This window comes from Danio rerio, chromosome 6, assembly GCF_052040795.2.
Source record: "Danio rerio strain M-AB ecotype USA chromosome 6, GRCz13ab, whole genome shotgun sequence".
NCBI classification, from domain to species: Eukaryota; Metazoa; Chordata; class Actinopteri; order Cypriniformes; family Danionidae; genus Danio; species Danio rerio.
The window spans coordinates 16,923,664-16,943,155 of record NC_141026.1 but is presented as its reverse complement, the minus strand read 5'-3'; the positions used below and the strand labels follow the sequence as shown (position 1 = coordinate 16,943,155).

The window sequence follows — 19,492 nt, the reverse complement described above, 5'->3', positions numbered from 1 at the left end:
CAGGTAAAGACCTTTTATCTCTTGATAACTAGAGACCAATCACTTTACTAACTAGATTACAAAATTTTTTCATAGCAATATGATATTTAGCAATATGTTGAGGAAAAGCAAAAAAAAAAAGCAAAGAGTGTTTAAATGGACCGACAGTGAGGAGTCGCTGCTTTGGGTAACACAAGAGTACAAAGTTAAGTTTAATGTTTTGTCAGAAACACAACTGTCTTCTAATTCGCCACTGAACAACAGCTGATTAAATAATTCAGCTAACGGCGTCACTTGAGAAGAAAAAACGCGTACGGGCATAAATCCCGGGGGGGACAGGGGTGACATGTCCCCTCCCAATCTGAGGGTTGTCTCCCCCAGGCCCCATAAAATATATGTGTAAGTAAAATAAAAACGCAAAAAAAAATGCATTTAGAGACAGCTGAGAAATCCCTCTTCCCTTCCTCACAATGGTTTGGTCCACTGCCCGCGTCCCATTTCATCTCACCCATATCAGATGAAATGCATAGTGAAATATGAAATAAATGTCTCTTTTGCTAAATATTTAATTAATATATATCTTTAATATTTTAAAAATTAACTCTCTTTGGCCCAGAGAAACAGGCACGCGGCACTAGCGGACCTGTGCTTTCCCAAACAAAGACGCACAGTAACTTGCGGCTGAACTATGCATAGTTTGGGAAAAAAAAGGATATAGTGATGAGTGTTTTCCAAAACCCCTAGTTTCTCTGTTGCAGATCCATCATTTGAAACACGTTAGTTATACCGTAAAACACCCATAATGATAAAGCACTCCATCATTACCAGGGCATTCAAATAAAGACAACCGAAACAAATTTATAATTGGTTTATTTATTTAATTTGATTTTTAAATATCTTTATTTTTAAAATTATTTCCATATAACTTAGGCTATTCTATCGAGATATGACACCACACACGTAAAAGGCCTTCAATGCAATGATATAGTTAATAGGGATGCAATGAAAAGCTGATTTCACTATTAACCCTGTTTTTATTCATTGAATGCTTCCCAACGCCGCATTTCTGTTGCCAATACCATTTTAATAGTTTCATGATAGTAATAGCTGGTGTGCTTCATCTGCGTTATTCTGATTTGACATTCTTCCGCCAAACTTGCACTGTCTTGAGGTGTAAATGGGCTATGATCTTTTGCTATTGAGGCTAAGGTATCAAGGTGTAAATGGGCTATAGTTCTCTCTGCAACATTCAGGTTTGAGGTGGGGGAAGTGGCAGAGGCAATTCAAATGTACCATCTCTAAAAATAAAAAAGGCAGCTTACGCGGCATCTGTGTGTAAAGATTATTACCTTATTTTTATTTTATTATTGTTATTCATTTATTCATTCATTCCTTCATTCATTTTCTTTTCGGCTTAGTCCATTTATTAGTCTTTAATCGCCACAGCGGAATGAACCGTCAACTTTTCCAGCATATGTTTTACACAGCGGATGCCAGGAGTGTCAGCTGGGGCTTCGGGGCGGAGTGAAAGGAGAGGCGGACTTTGCCCCGAGTCTGGGAAAGATGCCTTCATTACACTAGTTTTCCGATCGCATACGAGTTAGCCTACATGCCCCAAACACAAACAAATAAATAAACAAGGGAAAGAAAACATCTAGCCTTATAGGTAGGGTTGGGTACCGAAACCCGGTGCCGTTAAAGCACTGGTACCTTGGTAACCGGTATGTACCGGTATTAAATAAGCGTATGAATTTTGGTGCCTATTTCGGTGCTGTGGCAAAAACGTAAGAAGCATCAAAGGGGTGCATGAAAAAAGGCACACATAGGCGTTGTATCACACCATCACTAAACATTTAATTCAGAACAACTTGAATATGAACAGGTGATATCAGGTGTTATTGTCGCTAGGGAACAGACGCATGCAATGTAGTGCACCGCATATAGCCTGGTTTTCGCTGAGCGACACTCTTCAGCTCTACACGCGTGATCATGTTCGTCCAATTTGCTTAAACTAAGCATTCTAAAGCATATTTTACAAGCAAGGATTCTTACAAAGCAACTGTCTTTACGAAAGTTGCGTGTAACGCCTGTTTCAGACCGCAAGCGAAAGCAGTGCGTGAGCAGCGCGTATGGAGAGCAGAAGCAGCACTCAGGCCCCGTTTACACTAATGCGTTTTAGTTTGAAAACGCATAAGTTTTGCTACGGTTACGCCATCCATCCACACTACGCCAGAGTTCTCGAGCGCCGAAAACGGAGCGTTTCGAAAACGCTGGAGAGGCCGTTTTCATTCTAAAACGCTGCTGCTCCGTCTCAGTGTGGATGGGGAAAGACGGAGACATCTGAAAACGGAGGCGGGGCTGCAGACATTCGCCTCTCTGATTGGGGCTTTTCGTCAATATTAAGTAGCCTAACACACAGTTCAGTCCTGAATCTTCTCCGTGTAAGTTCAGACTTCGCAAGTTTGATCAAGGCTGCATCTCTTCTTCTCAGTTTGATATGGAAAACATACCGAGGACACGCGTCAATCTTCACAGGGAACAGTGTACTTTATAACTTCATTCACATCACCTTGGCTACGTTGTTTCACTTTCTCAACAATAAAATGTAAACTTGATATAAGGAACTGCCTATTTTTATTTTAATATTAACAACTAAACAGACAGCAGAAATGTTGAGGCGTCGTGCTGCATGAGCGTCATCTTCACTGTGTGCATATTTATAACAAAACAGAGCCGATAACAACTGCCTCCTTTCAATTTCAGTGAAAATACGAAACATACCCTCTCTTTTGCTGAATATCAGTTTTAATAATCGATAATGGCCATTATAAAAGTATAACATACAATAAGTTTATACATTATAGGAAATAAAGGCAAGCGATCAGTCAATATACAGAATGTACGTGCTTACATTAATCATTAACTTATCTTTGCGCTCAGCCAAAACACGTTACCTGAGAACAAGTAATAGATTCCAATAACCAAAGTCAAGGAATATGTCGTTAGATAAAGACAACAAGATGAATGAAATATCACGTTTAATAAATATAGTGAGATTAGATCCAGCGGGAGATGCTTGATGAGAAGTCCGACTAGCAGAGCTCTCATCTGGGTAGAAATGCTGGAGCGCTTGCTAAAGTGTGTGTGTGTGGTCACGTGATGTGCGTTTTCAGCGTTTTGGTGTGGACGGAGAGCAGTTCAGAAACGCTGGGTAAAACGCGAGTGTGGACGCGGATCGTTTTCATTCTAAAACGCCGTTTTAAAACTAAAACGCACTAGTGTAAACGGGGCCTCAGGCGTTTGCCTTTCACACCAGCTGCTTCTGCAGCGCGCAGCTCTTCGGCAGCTGCTGCAGAGATCAATCTATCTCTATTTCACTGTTATAATAATATTTATATAATATAGTTATAATGATATTTATACATGATCAAACTAGCATTACTCTCCGCTTCAGTAATGTCCAGCGGCAGAGTAACAGCTCGTGCAAAGGATGAGACGGACAAAAGTAATTATTACTTATTTAATTTTTTTACTTATTTTCATGTTGTCAGGTTCACGGTGCAAACAGCTCTCGGGTGGAATAACTTGAATGAACATGAAACAAAGCCGAGTAAAACTTTTATTCCTCTGCTTCAGCTGCACAGCACACAGCGAGTTTACAACATCCAGCATGCGTGTCGAACTACACTACCCACTTCACTATGGACTACTACTCCCTTAAATAGCAAGTCTTAAAGCGACCACTCCCCTCTCCTACAACACTAGCATGCAACTTAAGCAAAACTGATACTAAAATTGTTTTACATTTGGTTTTGTAGTTCAGGCCTAAATAAATGTTTGCTGCAGTTTTTAATCGTTTGTTAATTTGATTAACTATATATAAATCAGTTGATATTATTAACACATTTATTGGGTAAAATTGCTACTTTTAACTGTCATTCAATGTGTTATGGTCATTATCAATGCAAACTTATTATGATTCCAGAATAATTCTTTTTTTAGGAAACACTGTAAACATTTTCTGAAACATTATTTTAAATGAATAGGATGGCAAAATAAATTCAACTGTAGGCCTGTTAAAGTTTACAGGTGCAACAATGTGCCTTGATGTACTTGAATGTTAGAAATGTGTTCTCCTACACCAGTTACTTGTCAAATAAATGAACAAGTAAGATTATTTTGAGTTTAAGTTATTTAATTATCTTGTTTATGAAGACTGCAGTGTGATGCATGAAAACAAATAACTTTGAATAATGTTTTAAGTATTTTGTGATATATATGTTAAAATGTGCTCCTAAAAGTATGTGGTCACTGCCAACCCCCACAGGTTAATAGTAAGCTAATGTAATTTCATAATGCAAATCTTAAATTCATGCTAACCAACAAATTATCAAAGGAAATGTATTAATGTAATACAAAATGAATTGATGTTTACTTTAAACTGTAATTATATTGTTCTATTAAAATGATTTTTAAAAAAATATTTTGTCAAATAAAAATTATTTTTGTAGAGTCATCCACCATCATTTTGTGGCTAAAAAAGTATCGATTTAGGCACCGTTTTGGCACCTGTATCGTTTTAAAAGTATCAATTTAGCACCGGTATCGAAAAAACCCCAAACGATACCCAACCCTGCTTATAGGCTGAGGTATTTTTGCTTATAATCGCCCTTATGTTTCTGTTTTAAATGTAAGGCTGTTGCATAAAATAATACAATTTTAATTTATAAGTGACTTTGCTGCGTCCCCCTTGATGTTTCAATATTAACGCAAACTATTCTTTACACCATATTAAAGACAAAGCAGACAGTAAAGGTTTTCGAGAGTTTTTGTCAAGTTTAAACGGTGTTTGTGTGCGTTTAGATGCCTGTATGTGTGTGAGAGACCGAGGAAACGAGCGCTCCCTTTACAGCTCTGTTGATACTGCGAGCGGCTTCTTTCTTTTTGTTATTTATTTTGCAGATAATACACAATATGAATACAACAGAAAGACATATAAAACTTAAATTACGTCTCTCCTTTTGTAGACTCAAAACAATAGTGTCATATCTTGGTAAAATAGCCTAAGCCATATTAAAATATAATTCAAAGAATTACAAATATCGGATATAATACAATCGCATTAAATAAATTAACCAATATAAAACAAGCAAAAGCTAGCTATAACAGTTTAGGTAGGCTTACATAGCCTACATAAATGAAACCGTTAAAGCCATATTAACTTTTATTTTACAAAGGCCTCTCTGAAAATAAAGATTTTAGATATTTTCTAAAAACCATAAACACCAGGGAAGGTTTAAAATATTATTTATTAAGTATTTGGATACGATGATAATAATCAAATCGTGCAAACAGAGCATTTTTGGGGAGAGTGAAAGCAGAAACTGCGACCTTTTTTCTGTTATCCAGCTGCGCAGTGCCACTTTAAAAACGCATCGGGGAAAACTGCAAAAATAAGTGTGCAACTGTGTCCCTAAATAAGTGTTGATGTTTTTATATTATGAGCTAAAATTTAAAAATGAAATTTACATAAAGAGCTTTATTAGTGAAAAGCTGCTGAGCTCAACTAAATATAGGCTATATTTTATTACTTGCTCTTATGTGCTGAAATACTTAACACTTTCTTTAAGATCATAATATGCAACATCTAAGTGTCATATAACCTAAAAGGAAAAATTTATATGTTTCAGGTCTCTCCAGAGCTTTTGGGCTGAATGTTTGACTGCGTCTATCTAAATGAGGATGTTATAAAATAAATTTTCTATCGAGTTATTAACGGAGACCACTCGATGCACGATGCCAACAGTCTGTCGGTGAGTAAATGAAAAAACACATAGGCCCATGCGTATAAACATAGGCTATTATGTATAAAATCTAAACGCGCACAAACACACCTTTTAAACTTGACAAAAACTCGAAAACCTTTACTTTCAATTGTGCCTTTAATATGGTGTAAAGATTATTTTCTTTTATTTATTTATTTGTTTATGTGTTTGGCGCATGTACTCGTGTGCGATCGGAAAACTGTCCCTGCCTCTCCTTTCACTCCGCCCCGAAGCCCCGGCGGGCCCTCTTAATCCCAAGGTATGCGGCGGGCCGAAAAAGGCCGGCCGCTGGCCCCAAGAAAGCCTCGATTTGGCCCGAATAGGCCCCCGGAAGTGACAGTGAAAACGCGACTGGCCTTGGCTCGCCCTGGCTCGCTCGCTTTAGGCGCGTTAGTGGAAACGTGGCTACTGATGCCCATGCATCTGACAGACAAGCTTTTGGTTATGAGATGGGGGAAGGGTTATGTCTCCACTCTCAAGTGTTTTTCACAAACATGGATACACAAAATCCAAAACTCCGACGTAGGACAGATGGCGTAACCGTAGCAAAACATGTGTTTTTAAATGAAACCGCATGAAATATGGGGCCTTATGAAAATGAATGTTTCTATGCACAGCAACTTCTGGACTGAACTACGTGTTATTGAAAATATCTAAATTAGGCTCCTAGCATTCGCCAAAATGAATATATTTTTACGTAAAAACCACAGAACATAGCTGAATAGGGTGTTGCCTGCTGAGCCAGAGCGACAGCAGCAGACAATTCTGCACGGCCATAAAGCCTTCACCCGACAGTTATTTTTAAATATGCACAACACGAGCCAAACAATAGACATGCCATGCCCATCATCCTTTCAGACAACTTCCCTTTAAACTAGGGATGCTCATTTCGGTTAATTTTGCTAACCGACAACCGGTCAGATTATTATTAATTTTATATTAAACAAATTGACGTGTCTATTTTGTGTCTGACACATTAAATATTGCATTTTAAAATACTGATTTAATTTTATATGCTAGCATATTAATAATAGAACAATACAACAGAGCATTTTCACGCACCTGCAGTGTTTAGCACAGAAGTGCAGAATAATCTAAATAAAATGAATAAAATAAATAGGACTGCCCTAAATTATTTTCACTTAAATAATTAATTTATATTACAAATACTGACTGATTCTTTTTAATAACCGGCATAGGCTTTTTTTTTTCAATCATATGTTTTTCTTCCGTCAAATAAAAATAGCTGACTTCCTTAAATTGCTCGCTTCACAGAAAATATGCTTTTATTTAATGCCCCGCTGTTATTATTATCACAAAACCTTTAACATTTTTAATAGAAATCATTATTTTAAAGATTATGTCTTGATGTGGTTTCCTCTCTCTTCCTCGCGGTCCATGTGTGCGCTGCGTGATGAAAAGACAATAACAACGCGCGCATATGTTGACTTTTTGTAAACAGTTTTGTTGTTTAAATATGATATTGCATTAAAGGGGCCGAAAACAAGGCGCACCTCTGCCTTTATGTTGACAAGGAAAACAGAAGAGAAGAAGCGCGGGCGGTCCTCTTATGAAACGAATGAATCAGCTGGGTATCGATTGTGCAAAAGTGTTGCTGTCTGTGTTGTTACAATTGTAATATTTAATACTATTGTGATATTCAAGGTTTGTACATTCATACAGCTCTTGATAACTTAAAACAGCGATTAGACCTTCAGAGTGGTGTTAATGCGTCCTGAAGTAAAGCGAAACGGCTATAAACTCCAGCATGAGTGATGATATACAGAGTCATACTTTATCTATAAATAAAGTATAACTATAGAAACTAGAGATGCGCAGATGGCGGTTACAGCCGCGGAAGCGGCGGATGAACCGCGGATCGGGCGGATGACGTGACGAAAAATAAATATTTAATTAAATTCGGGCGGGTGGTGGGCGGTTGTACTGTTTTGTACACATAGCTGGCGCACCAACGAAAAAGCCTAGAAATGACTTCACAGAATGAGAGGAGGAATCGGATACACTAATTCTGGATGAAGTACAGAAGTATTCCTTTACAAACTTTCGTATAGACGGATCAGCAGAGGAAAATCTACTTTCCTTTTAGGAGAAACAAGGCCAGTCAATCCCACGACTACAGCACCTTGCCAAGAGAATTCTATGCATTCCAGCAACAAGTGCTGCGAGCGAGCGCTCCTTCAGCGCACCAGGGCGCATTGAGGCCAGGCGCTCTCGTCTGAATGTTGAAATGATGTGTCAAAATGCGTTTTCTATTAGGCTACAATAATAATAAAAAAATTGTACAGTACAGTGCGTTTAATTTAGGCTATTTATTTATTTTTGTCCCTGTGCGCCAATTGGAGACGGAGTTCACTGCTGATATTCTGAGAGCTGTATAGGGGTGCTTCTCATTTCTTATTTGTGTATCCTCGATTCCTTTCCTTGCTTTCTTTACTCGTCTTTCCACCCCTATAGGACGCGAGGGAAGGACGCAAGGAAAAGACTCAAGGACCGAGGAATTGAATCAAGTGAAACGACACGTCCTCGTATTGTTTAGCGTCACTTCAAAGAGTCAATTAATGCTGGATTGGATTTGAACATTTGAATTAACTGCATGTCATTAAAGTCATTCTCTATTTTCTAATAATCAATAAAGAAACATTCATTTAATAGTAAAAAAGGAATAAGCCATTCAAATAAAGAGCTCAGTCAGCAGATGGCGGGTGGGTGCGGTTTTAAAATTTGGTCAAAAATTTTAGTGCGGATGGATGGCGGACGGATGATGAGTTTTGTGATGCGGTTGCGGATGAAATAATAGCCCATCCGCGCATCTCTAATAGAAACTTTGTTCATTTTAACTGAAAGCTTCGTTGTGTTTGCTGGCCTCACGCATCGCGCACCTGTCAGTCAGTCCGTCAGTCAGCACGTTACGCCAAAGGGTTAAACAGATAGCGCACAGCACTGTACGGTTACAGAAAAGTTTACGCTGTTATAATTCACTTACCTTTCAATACGTTTTGGTGCGATTATAATCCGCTATTAAAAACAACAACAATAACTGAATGTTTTGAATGGGTAATGTAGCCATGGCGGGATGCATTTTGGTCCCCGCCATGAAAGAATGAATGGAAGCGGAAACCAAGCTCTATAAAAGTTCTCTGTAGTTGTCTTGACAAAACAAACTGCTGCTCTGGGATGAGCCGCGTGCAAAAGATGCCCCTCTTAACGCAAAGGCGCATTCAATCGGCCCCTTTTGCAGCCAAACTAAAAATATATAAAATAATATTTTTAATCGTTTAACTGATAGCATTAATCGGTTACAAACGCACCCTTTCGGTTAACGGTCAATCGATTATTTTAAGCATCCCTACTTTAAACTGTATTAAGGTCCCATTTACACTGCACAGCAGTTTTATATGAAAAGTTAATGATACATATAATAGGCTACATTTTGATGGTGAAATAACCTTTTAAATGATGGCTGTTATTTATTTCAGTATTCAAACATTAAATAACGAATGCATCAAGTGAAAAATATGAAACAACACATGGATATAAATATAAAGGACTATTGTAATTAGCAAAATTATGCTCTTATTATCTTTGTATTTTGATAATTTTATTATTGTTATTTTTAATATTTTAAATTAATGAAAGCTATAGACAAATACTGCTTGACATTTTAGAATATATTTTGCGCAACGCAGTACAAATTAAAGATCACTAAGAACAAACAAACAAAAGCACACCACTTATATAGGATGTCAGTCAATTTAATCAAGCTCTAGCCACGAATAAAATAATAGGCTATTTCATTATTTTAATATTTCAGATGACGGGTTAGTAATTATATTATAAATGGTAATGTTCAGGTCAATGAAATAATAACTTTATTAAATAAAATATGTTCGTAAGGATGTGGTGGGCCAGTGATTCCCTGGCTTTCATAAGTGGGTTAATGAGCTCAGAATTCTGCTTTGCATTTTTCTATGCATTATTAACATCACTAAACCAGCCATTTGTTTTATAAGTTAACCAACTATTCGCAGAGATTCAGCAGTTTTTTACTGACGCGTTTGCCATTCATGCCAGTCAGTGAAAAAAAAAGTAACTGTGGCCCTGTTTGAAGGTATTCAGATTCGTTTTTATCAAGCTGATGCAACTTTTATTTACAGGACATAAAAATGCAATTAAAAGTTTAAAATCAATTAAACTCAATTTATAAAAAGACTAGCCTATTTTATGCATTAAATAATAAAATATATAACTAATTTCCTTTATTTTTGATTAGACCATGCATTTTAGTCTGTTTTACAGTTTTATTATGTACATATGCTTCTTTTAAAATAACATTCGTTTAACAAACATTTTAGCACATCGAAATTCATTAAATTACCTGTCTTTTGATTAACTTTTATGCAAAAGGATCCGAAATTGATCGCGCACATGCTGGAAAAAAAAGGAAATTATGCGACACATAACATGCATTGCTCTCATGCCACGTTTTGAGGATAAATTCGCATATAGGTGCTGCTTTGAATAGAATAAAACTATTAAAAAGCACATTAAAGACTTTACTCATAAAATAAAACATTCATAAAGGAGTATCTTATGGAAAAACACCAATTGACGGGCTCTGCCTTCGGTTTTAAAAGAATCAAGCAGCTTTAAAAAAATATAATTTGCTGAAGAGAAATGACAGGGAAAGCTACCTTCAATAAGAGCACGCACTCACATATATTTTATGTTATTAAAATAATTATGAATTTACATAAGACAATAATTTTCCCAAGAAAAAAAAAAAGTAATTTCTTATATGACTTGCAGCAGTTCACACTTGACCTAGACCAGTTCGCACCAAACATGATAACTACTAGATAATGATGAAATGATGATTCTAAAAATCATTGTCGATAGCTTATTAAAGAGTAGCATCTACACCACTGTGATGCTGATCGCCTCTGTGCTGAGCCGCGTCATAAACTTAATAAATACGATGATTTAGTCTTCAACCAACAAACTAACCTTTTTTTTTCATTTGGAAAATTACAGTTATTTATAGTTCTCATATAATAACATTTTTTAAATAGTCTACGTAGTCTATCAATCAAACAAATCCAAAGTTTTTTTATTGGTGTTTGCATATGAACTTCGCACCAAACTGAGGCTTTCGTTTTACAGCTTAAAAACATGTATGCAAATTAATGCAATATCATATGTAAACAACAATTTTTATATGCTATGTAGTAGCCAATATTTACAAAAAATCAACATAGAGCCTTAAGGTTCATTGTCATTTGTCTTTCATTACAGGCAGCGAGCACGCACACTTGAAGTGCCAGTGAGACAGAGGAAATAAGTCATAATCATAATTAAGACAATCTTTAAACTAATGACTTATATTAAAAATGTTTACAGAGGTTTTGTAATTTAAAATAGCATGCAGAGCATTAATTAAATGCATATTTTCTGTGGAGATAGCCTAATATTTTTATTTAAAGAAGGAAAAAAACATAATTGGACAAACAGCATATGCCAGTTCTTAAAAAGGATTCGCTGAGTGTCTTCGTTTTGCAATATAAATTTGTCATTTCAGTGAAAAAGATTTAGACCAGGATTTATTTGATTTACTATTCTGTTTTTGTTTTGGTGCATGAAGATGCTTTGTTATGTTCAGTATACTCTTCGCATGCTAAAATAATTCAGTATTTTAAAATGCAATATTTAATGTGTCACAAAATAGGCACGTCATTTTATTTATTAAATAATATTTTACTATAAATCTGTTAACGGTTAACATTCGCTTAACGAGCGGCGGTTGTCTGTTGGCAAAATTAACGGAAATTAGCAGTTTCTATAGCTCTGGTGCTAAACTCAAATAATATATCTTCTTTAGTAAAAGAAAAATAACAGACCTATAGGTAGGCTATACATGACAGAGGGCCCAATCTAACTAAAACATGCTTGCTGTTTAAGCATTCTTTGCGCATTCGTTGTGATATTGTCCTTTCCTTTTTAATATTAAGATTTTTCTTTGAAATCTGCAATAGGCTACAATTGGCATCGTGGGTAAAATAATCAGCCTTTTAATAAGTTTGTTAATTTTAATAAATTAAAGCCTTATGTTTTCCTGCAGGTCTGATGCAGACAAAACTGAACCTTCTGATGCCAATTTTAAAATCCCTCTCCAAATCTCGCTGTAAGTGAGACGGAGAAAGTTAAAAGCAAGGTCTGCTTAGGCCTATATGCGTCAGTGTCTAAACACATACTGCTCTGATAACTAAAATATTAATTAATAAAATTACAGTGAAATATTCAGTTTCAGAGTAGCCTATATTAGGCTAAATCACTTTCTGTTCAAGGCAATATACTGCGCCTGTCAGTTTCACTTATATAACTTTAATCAACTACTTTGACTACAATGGGCCAGGCTTTAAAACTATTCGCAACACTTAAATCATTGAGTGAAATTGGTCTGGACCGACGAACGCAAAATAGACATCATCTGCACCTCGTCCGTACACGTCTAATGTTTAGTGGGTATATGTTTACTATGTGAAAACAACAAAAAACACTTATATAGCTATGCTGTTTTTCATTACGCCATGTGGTTAAATTAATTTCATCCTATTTTCATTATACAATTTGTTTTATTTAAAATGGACAGCTAAATATTAGACTTTACATGTGTTGAGCACAGAAAATATTTAAAAAGTTTTTAACACTCTTTCAACATACTTGTCAAATATTGTTATGAGAAGTTTTTGGATTCTTTAAACAAAGATACTCATTTAAAAACTAATCTCTAACTGGCACAAACAATGCTATTTTAGGGCACTTTGTACCCCAAATTATTTAAAATTAGTTTTGTAATATCTGAACTCCCGTTTGATTAAATAATAATAAAACACACCCTGCAGCTGCGGCCAAATCAATGACATCTTATGCTATAATCTAATAATAAGAGCTGTAGTTCCAACCACACAGGTTTGCGATGGTGTTCGCGATTTTCTTTTTTCTTTTTATTTATTCATTTATTGAAATATGGTTTCGGGACACAGCAAATTGGTGAACCATGTAACAACAGAACTGCGACCATGGTCACGCCTGTTTCACACCGCAAGCGTCAGCGGCGCATGAGCAGAGCTTGAGCAGCGTGTATGTCGAGCAGTAGCAGCACGCAGGCATTTGCCTTTCACACCAGCTGCGTCTGCAGCGCGCAGCTCTTCGGCAGCTGCTGCAGAGATCAACCTATCTCCGTCTATTCTATCTAGTTACCCATGTCTCTCTATATACAAATACACTTTTTACACTTTTCATCTGCACCAAGGCCCCTACTATGCTGTTTCTTTAACCTGCAAATGTTTATTTTACAAATTTTATAGATCAAATAGTACTGTATGCTTCTCAAGCTAACTTATATGAGAAGTGTCTGCAGTCAGAAGACAATCGCCTGTGATATCAAGTCATTTGTTTTTTGATTATCAGGTTGCTGTAGACCTAGTTATAATAATATTTATACAATATAGTTATAATGATATACATGATCAAACTAGTGTTACTTTTTCCGCTTCAGTGATGTCCAGCGGCAGAACAACAGCTCGTTAATTCATGCTCGTGCAGAGGATGAGACGGACAAAAGTAACCAATGCATGCCATTCTTTTACTTATTTTCGTGTTGTCAGATTCACAGTGCAAACAGCTCCCGGTAGGAATAACTCGAGTGAACATAAAACAAAGCCGATTAAAACTTTCTTCCTCTGCTCAGCTGCACAGAACACAGCGAGTTCACATAATCCAGCATGCGTGTCCACCTACACTACCCACTAGAGGTCTGCATTCCCGCGGCTGTCCCGCGGGACCCGACCAAATTTCTACGGCGCGGGTATAAATTTCTGAATTAATCACGGGATCGGTCGGTAACGGGTTTAATTTGGGACAGGAGCGGGCTGTCTAGCAATATCGCTCCCGACTCCTGAGTGAGCACGCGTATGTATGTGTGTAAATGAAATAGCGCGATGCTGTGTTTAGCTTGTTTGTTGCAGTGTGTGTGTGTATGTATGCGCACGTGCGAATGAGATATATATATATATGTGTGTGTGTGTGTGTGTGTGCGCGAATGAGAGATAGAGAGCTTTGCCTGTGTTTGTGCTTGGTGCTTATGAGTGTGTGTTAGAGGGCGCGCGCGCGAATGAAAGAGAGAGAAAGCTTTGTCTGTGTGTGTGCTTGGTGCTGTGCGTGTGTGTGTTTATACAGACAGCTTGTTATAGGCTGTCTGGACTGTATAACTGGGTAATTTTCGGTTTTGTTCTTTCCCCGCTCTTTAGCGGGATCGGGCACGGCGGATAGAAAACGGGGCGGGTCAGGCAGCGGGACATCAAGTGCTTAATATAAGCGGGAGCAGTCGGGTTCGGGCTAAAACCTGGCGGATGCGGGCGGGAGCGGGATTCAAAATTTAGTCCTGCGCAGATCTCTACTATCCACAATACACTTCGCTCTGGACTACAAATCCCGTAAATATTCCATTTCCCCTCTCCTACAACACTAGTGTGCAACTTAAGCAAAACTGATACTAAAATTGTTTTACATTTGGTTTTGTAGTTCGAGCCTAAATAAATGTTTGTTGCCGTTTTTAATCATTTTAAGTTAATTTTAATGAATATATATAAACCATTTGACATTATTAACGCATTTATTGGGTAAAATTGCTACTTTTTACTTTCATTCAATGTGTTTTGGTCATTATCAATGCACTGTCACTTTAATTGAGCGTGACCAGCGCGTAAAAAATAGACCCAGCGCCGAAACTATCGCTGCACTGCTGCTTCGGCGGCGCTCAAGCCTCGCTCTGACGCGCTGCTGCTGCTGCTGCGGTATGAAAGCTCTAATCTGTTAACATGGACGCCGAAAACACACGCGCTGCTCACGCTCTGCTCATGCGCCGCTGACGCTTGCGGTGTGAAACAGGCGTTAGTCAACGAGCTTGGGAAATGCACCCCAGAATGTTGTTCCCTGCACCACCTGGTGGCCTTTGTATGCAGCGCAGCAATGTTTAAAAAAAATCTGAAAAAAGCCACTGAAGGAGCTTGCGTGGCCATGCATGATGAATCGCATTGCAGAGCAGGAAAAAACGCGCATTAGTTCAAGCCAGATCTGTATAGTGTTTGTGTTTATTTGCCGTTTTACTGGGCATGTTTGTTTTTTGCTTGTTTTCAATAGGCAGTCATGGAATGTCACTGGGGGGTTAAACAATGAATGTGTAAGACAACAAGCAGTCATGGCTCCCCTTGTTCCCCTTCTTATAAGGGATGTGATGCAGACTCAATTTAAATGTCTGGAGTAAACTGAAGTATCCAGGTGAGTGGATTACATGTATGTCAATGCAAACACATTGTCGGTAATTGTACTGGACAGTGTAAATGAAGTGAAATTTTATTTTTGTTGGTCAGTTATCTACAAAATAAACAAGAATATTAAAGTTGAAGTTCAAAACAAGGTCCGCTTATGCTTCAGCGCACAATCTGACAAACTGGTCTGTTAAATAAAAGGTTAGGCTAATATATGAAGAGATTAGATGCAAAAGCAGCTAAACGCCACTTCCGCCAAAATGAGCTAATGACATAGAGTGAATGCTTTAGGCACGTACTACACTGTAAACAAATAGATTTGCTTCAAATCATCTAAAATCCAGTGTTAGCACATTCAGAAATAACATTTTGTATGCAAAAGCCTCTAAACGCCACTTGCCTTTGACAGCAAAAGCCGCTATATCCCGAGAACCAATCAGAAGAGCGAATCGAATCATATGTTTTTAATGTAGCAGGACGCTGATACACCGGCTTTTATGAGGAGACGTATTCCACTTTCAATATTAAAAGATGGAGTTGGATGAACTGGACAAGGCTGCCCGACTGTCAGTGAATTGCAAATAAAAACGTCCCGTACCTCAAAACTCTGTGCATTATAAGAAAAAAAAAACACAATGTGCAGTCTAAATAGTTCCTAAATAGATATATTAACAATAACAGATTGTTAAAATTTAATTAATGTTGGTTTTAATCTTATTGATTAATGCACTTGCTTGACAAATTTCATTTATTCATTTTCCTTCTGCTTTTTCCCTGGTTTATCACAGTGGAATGAAATACCACTTACTTGACAGATTAATATATTTAAAATTCCAGGTGGTTTGTGTAATGTGTTTTAGGTTTGGTAAAATAATTTCTTATGGCATTTTCATTTTCAACTAATTACGCTGTCTTCTCCCATTTGGTGGATTTAGAGGGTTTTGCATAAAAAGCAGAAGTGGATTTTGCTGGTTTTGATGCAAAAGTAAATTTACCATGTTAAAAACAAATAATTATCCAAAGTAGGGCTGGGCGATAATTCGATATTGATATTTATCGCAATATAAAATTTTTCGATAAAACGATAATGACAGTTCGATAATTGCTCGATAATATATTTACGCACTAGCGTAACATTGCGCAAGCAATTTGCAGCCTGCCCTTCCGGATGCTGCACACTGTACAAGTTTACAGCCATAGTTACACTTAAAGGAGTAAGAAAAAAAGGGTAAAAAGGGTCAGAGTCACAGACATTGTTGACAAGAAACGTCACTAGACCTAAGTCTTGAGCACTGCAAACTGCGCAAGTTGACTCGTGTCATCAAAAGCAGGCAACACCACAAGCCTGTTTCATCATTTAAAACAAGACCACCCTTATGAAGATGCTAAGAAATTACAGACCTGAACAAGTGCTGGTAAACCAAGGCAACTACCCAGCAGAGTCTCATGTCATCATTTTCGAAAGCCGTTGCTTACGAGGAAAAAACCCAGAGATATGACAGACAACACAATCTCAAACACATCTCAATGAACATTTGAAACTTTCTCTACAGGCTGCATTAAGGATATTTACACTACAACATTTACACTAATAAAAAATAATATAATAAAGTAGCAAATTCAAACAAAAATTTGTTAAACTCGAGTAAGGGGAGGATAGTGAAGCCAAACAAAACAAAGAAATATAACAAAACAATTCTAATTCATGAATAACTCCTCTTACCTAAAAACTGATGAAAAGAAAAAACATCCTTCAGCGCAGTGCGCCGCATTCTTCCCTATTCTGAATAAAATAAATATAAAGATGATGTTCACCTCTTACCTGATGTCTTTAACAATACATTTTCTAGGTGTTTGCAAAATGGAAGTCGTACGACATCTTCCCTATCCACCTTACTCTGAAAAAAGAGTGAACTTGAGGAGAGCAGAGCCAAAAAATAACATACAAATCAATCGAAATAAATATGAACAAAACTTACAAAATTTCTCAAAGTGGGCAAAAGTAATGCAAAATAATTTTACCCAAACGAAAGTTAAGCAAAAACTGTTAACATGTTGTTATCTCTCTACTTTGTTGACCTCTAAGAAGGTTATCCGGGTTACAAGTGAGAAAGCGCACAGGGGCGGGGTTGAGTATGAAAAAGTTCAGTTGAAGATGTCTCGCGTGTGTGCGAGGAGGGATTGAACAAAATAAAGTGTGCTTACTAAATAAACGTCGTGTTTATTCAACTTTACAAAAACAACGAAAATCATAATCATGTCAGCAAAATACACGAAAAACGAGATCAAAGGAAAAAGCGGGCTCTCTGCTTTTCAAAACCGCGCCATCTCCGCCTCGCCTCAGAAACGCGGCAGCTGCAGACTGCAGTAAATGAGCATTCGCTTACACTGCGTGTTGTTAGAATTATTCTCCTCGCAAGGCGCTGCAGTCGTGGAAATAAGCTATCTTGTTTCTCCCAGAACTATGGCAGATTTTTCTCTGACTCTTCTAACTGAAACTTTGAACAGTAGGCTACTCTTGCACCTTCTTCACTATTGTGCGTCTCAATTGTTCCCATTTTGCAAAGCCCACTCTCTGCTTTTTCACTGCTCCACTGCCATTTCCCGCTATACACCCGCAACCGACCTGCAATTAGCTACTTAAAATGTGTTTTTTATTACCCAACCTGCGGTTTATCCGCAGCGCCCGCAGATATAACCACCATTTACGCATCACTAACAGGAGGCAAAAATGCAACCTTTATGGCTACAACCGTAACATTAGTTTCAGACAAAATTGCAATGTATTTTACTGGTGAATATGTCATGTAAAAACACTTTACAAACACAGTATATGTATAATTTTTCATTAATTTAAACGGAAACCTATCTAAATGAAAACTTAATCAAAAATGAGTATCACTATGTCTGTGTCTGCTACGTCTGATGTCAAGCTTCTCACCTGAGTATGTGGACATTGTGGTGTTTTTGAAGAAGAACTTAAAACTTAATTAAATATTCCAAATGTCCTGAGACTGCAGTTATTTATTTAATTTTAGTTTACTTAGTAAAGGTGGCTGCACTAAAGAGAATTGTTTTTTCTGACCAGTCTATATTGGAGGTATTTATTTAATTGCTGTTGCATACTCTGGTATCCTGTACTTCATGTACTAAAATGTGAAAACTGAAAATTCTGTGACCATTAACTCACCTTTACTTGTTCCAAACCGGGTTTATTATTTTTTATTCTGATGTTGAACAATAATATCCAATAACTTGTAATGTCTTTTGGTTGTTGAAAACTTGAATAGTAAATGCTGAATTAAGATTGTTCTTTTGTTTATTTTTTTATCATTTATATTGTCAGACAGCTAAAACGTTTCACTAAATGTATCAAATCAGCTGCACAAAGCGATTGGCATACTAAAAATCTTGTAAAATTGAAAGATATAAAGATTTTACGTTTATCGTGATAAATATCGATATCGACTGATATGAAAAAATTATCGTGATAATTTTTTTTGCCATATCGCCCAGCTCTAATCTAAAGCAACATTTAAAAAAAAAAGGTATTTTATTTAATAGCTAATAACCTTATCATTACATATAAAATTAAACATCTGAACCTTATCTGAGGAGCCTGAAAGGAAATGCTCATTTACAAGAAAAGAGTTCAGATGGATTTAGAGGTTTTGGCATCTGAACTCTTCATATATAAAATAAGGTATTATAGTATATATAAAGTGAAATATTCACAGTTTCAGAGTAGTCTATATTAGGCTAAATAATTTTCACTTTTATTAATTTAATCAACTACTTTGACCACAATGAGCGAGGCTTTACAAACTATTCGCAGCACTTAAAAGGCAGCTATGGTGAAAAATCTACTTTTCAAGCTGTTTGGATCGACGTGTGTGTATATATGGTATATAGGCTGTCATATTGGGGTGAAATAAACACACCCAGTCCTTTTTTTTTCAATTTAACTATGGTGGACAATTGGAGCGGTTTTCAGACCAACCGCAACTTGACGTAGGAGTGCGGTCCCCCCACCCACCGAATTAATTGACAGCTTTGCGTAGCATGTCCCAGTAGCCACGTGTATAATTATGCCAACAAGACAAAGACGTGCGCAAAGTAACCAGGAATAAAAGGTCTGTTAAGTTCGCTAGGATCATCAATCATCATCAAATGTGATAGAGTAAGTTTCACATGTTTAAAATGTTTTAAAACAGTGCACGTGTGTAATAAAGTACAGCGATTTACTTCAGCTTTAATTGCATCAGCACAGCTGCGTGTCAGAACAATTATGAAAGAAGATGCTTCAATCCCGGTTTGTGGATGTTAAATCAGGTTTATTTT

General features: G+C 37.0%; 2 long non-coding RNA genes across 8 annotated transcripts in view; one reads left to right on the top strand and one right to left on the bottom strand.

Moving 5' to 3' along the window:
- Window positions 1-19,492, top strand: part of LOC147836287 (uncharacterized) — a 59,355-nt gene that overhangs the window by 933 nt on the left and 38,930 nt on the right. For 2 of the 6 annotated variants that reach the window (XR_015493382.1, XR_015493386.1), the window contains exon 3: window positions 5,670-5,792. The exons of 2 other annotated variants lie outside the window; for them this stretch is intronic. This is a non-coding gene — a long non-coding RNA (uncharacterized LOC147836287). Of the gene's footprint in view, window positions 1-5,669; window positions 5,793-15,023; window positions 15,162-19,492 lie in introns of all 6 variants that reach the window. 2 more of the 6 variants (XR_015493383.1, XR_015493384.1) reach the window with 2 other exon arrangements.
- On the bottom strand, window positions 9,143-18,688 carry LOC147836288 (uncharacterized). 2 transcript variants are annotated; one of them, XR_015493400.1, is made up of 5 exons: window positions 15,953-18,688; window positions 15,568-15,758; window positions 14,756-15,138; window positions 10,800-12,724; window positions 9,143-10,615 (listed from the first exon to the last, which is right to left on the bottom strand). It is a non-coding gene; the product is annotated as an uncharacterized LOC147836288 (long non-coding RNA). The 2 variants fall into 2 exon arrangements; XR_015493399.1 differs by lacking the exons at window positions 9,143-10,615; window positions 10,800-12,724 and having other exon boundaries at window positions 13,688-15,138.